This window comes from Triticum dicoccoides, chromosome 6B, assembly GCF_002162155.2.
Source record: "Triticum dicoccoides isolate Atlit2015 ecotype Zavitan chromosome 6B, WEW_v2.0, whole genome shotgun sequence".
Lineage (NCBI taxonomy): Eukaryota > Viridiplantae > Streptophyta > Magnoliopsida > Poales > Poaceae > Triticum > Triticum dicoccoides.
Window position 1 is genome coordinate 594,089,389 of NC_041391.1, and position 2,893 is coordinate 594,092,281.

The 2,893-nt window shown below is 38.2% G+C and overlaps 1 non-coding gene across 1 annotated transcript; it reads right to left on the reverse strand.

Annotated features, from left to right (window-relative positions):
• Positions 1–306: 306 nt before the first annotated feature.
• Positions 307–379, reverse strand: TRNAK-UUU. Its single transcript has one exon. It is a non-coding gene; the product is annotated as a tRNA-Lys (tRNA).
• Between the last annotated feature and the right edge of the window lie 2,514 nt (positions 380–2,893).

The following is a 2,893-nucleotide window of genomic DNA, read 5'->3' on the forward strand; positions in this document are numbered from 1 at the left end:
AATGGCACCAAAAGGTGTCAGATGATGATTGAACTGAACTATCTGAATCTGAAACCGCCGACCCAACTCGTGCTTTTTTGGACTCCGCTTTTGCAGGATCCTGTGAGGCATCGAATTCTTTGGCAAGTCGATTCCATATTTCTGTATCCTTCGATTCCCGGGACGGATCTGATCTCCTTTATACTTACCTCAAACAACGAGCGAAGTCGAGATGTTGATGAGAAAGGGGCTTTTCTCAAGGCCAAAGAGTGCTCTTTGAAGGCTACTATGCATCCTTACGAATACAAGAGTGGTTTTTTTTTGTTTTGGGTATAGCAGGACTTGAACCTGCGACCATTAGGTTAAAAGCCCAATGCTCTACCAATTGAGCTATACACCCGATTTTACAAGAAGGCTTGGTGCAAAAAAGAAAAGAGGGCGGCCTGGAATCGAGCACAGATTATAGGAAACAAGCAAACATAACAGGTTGGATCCCATCTTTAACTGCACAGAGCAGCAACCTACTATTGATTGATGATCTTACCTTTACAGACTTCTAGAACAGAGCACTGAATACCAAGTCAAGGTGGATACAACAGAGAATGCAGCTATCTAAAGGCCGAAGCAAGTAGATATAGGTTAGGGTCCACTCGATATATAGGTTGTGCCCACCTAGGTGCCCCCTCCGGTGGTTCTTGGCTCCAGAAATTTCCTTTTATTGTAAAAAAAATCCTCGCAAAGTTTCGTTCCATTCTGAGAACTTTTATTTCTGCACAAAAACAACACCATGGTAGTTCTACTTAAAACATCGTCAGTCCCGATTAGTTTCATTCAAATCATGCAAATTAGAGTCAGAAACAAGAGGAAAAGCATTAGGAAAAGTAGATACGACGGAGACGTATCAACTCCCTCAAGCTTAAAACTTTGCTTGTCCTCAAGCAATTCAGTTGATAAACTGAAAGTGAAAAAGAAAAACTTTTACGAACTCTTTTGCTCTTGTTTCCATAAATAAGCTTAAATAGCACCCAGGTTTTCAGCAAAGATTATAACTAACCATGTCAACAATAACTCCTAAAAATTATATTAACTCATATCAATGACATAATCAACTAGCGAGCAATAGTAAGACATCTCAAGCAGCAACACGTTGTTAAAACAACCATGATACAATATGACAATAGTGGTATCTCGCTAGCCCTTTCTGAGACTGCAAAACATAAATCCAGAGCACCCCAAAGTTCAAGCAGCGACTAAACATTGTAATTCATGGTAGAAAAGATCCAGTTATGATGCACCCAACATTAGCTACACACAATGCATCAGCATGACAGTAGTGCTCTCACGTTCTAGCGCTTATTTGAGAAGGTGATGACACAACATAAAAGTAAATAGATAGTCCCTTCACAGAGGGAAGTAGTGATTTGCAGAGGTGCCAGAGCTCAAGCTTTTAAAACAGAGGTAAATAAAATTTTGAGACATGCACCCTTCTTGTTTACTTCGCGACCATCAGTTATCAATATCTGCCATGCTCAACAAATTAGTAGCGGTTCCCAAGTGGTAAAGTAAAGATTTTTGCTCCATAGGAGTTTTTGTTTGATTATTGATAAGTTCTTTTTTTGCAATTTGGGACCGGGAATCCCTATTACCGCCCCTTTTCTCGTGCAATGGTGAGTGAATAAACACCCATCCTGAGAATAACCCACTTAGCATGGAAGATAACAACTACCTCCTATCGCTCTATGAACAATCCATGCACACAAAAAGGATATTTATTTGAAGTTTTTAGAGGTGGCTCATGCAAATTTACTTAGGACGGCAGGGTAATACCACATATAGGTAGGTATGGTGGACTCATCTTGGATAACTTGGATTTCAAGTTTTTGATGTACAAGCAGAGTTCCCACTTAGTACAGGTGAATGCTAGCAAATAGGTTGAGAAGCGGCCAGCTAGAGAGCAACAACGGTCATGAACATGCATTATGCATAAGTAACATTGGATACTAGCATGAGTAGGATATGAACACCATGAACATAAATATCATATAGGCTATGTTAGTTTTGATTCAAGTACATGCATGAACATGTGCCAAGTCAAGCCACTCGAAAATTTAGAGGAGGATACCATATCATCATACTACATCACAATCATTTTAACGCAACATTGACATCTAAGATGAATCATTATCCACTCCTAGCTACTTATGCATGGCATGAGAACCTATAATCTCTAATTTTCATTGCAAACATGTTTGAACATAATAGGCTGAATCATGGATACGAAGTTAAACATATTTACAAAAACATAACAAGTCAAGTTCATACCCGTTTCTCTCTGCCATGACTAGTTCATCGAATATCACCATTATTGCCTTTCACTTGCACCACCGAACGAATGGAAAATAATAATAGTGCAAGAGTGCCGTGGACTAAGCTGGAATCTACAAACATTTTATTCAAAAGGAGAAGACAAGGTAATATGGACTCTTTGTCAGATCAACAATAATGCATATGAGAGCCACTCAACATTTTCATTGTGGTCTTCTCCTCGGTATGACTCAATAAAACGGAACAGAAATTCAGAGAAACACATTGTTTTTTTTTTGGAGTTTTCGGTTTTTCATAAACAAGCAGATAAAAAGGGAAAAAGCAAAAACTAGAAAAACTATTTACATGGCAAAACTCCCAACAAGTAAAAGAAGAACAAGGAAATATTTTGGGGTTTTCTTTTTAGTGCCACAACCATTTAAACTAGGAATAAAAAGAAGCAGGAAACATATTTTTGGATTTTCTCAAAGTTTTTCAAACACACAAGAAGAAAGCGAGAAAATAAATTTAACAAGGATAATACAATGAAAAAAAGTGAACACCGACAACTGGAATGAAATGTGTGAACATGAATGTAATGTTGGTGGGA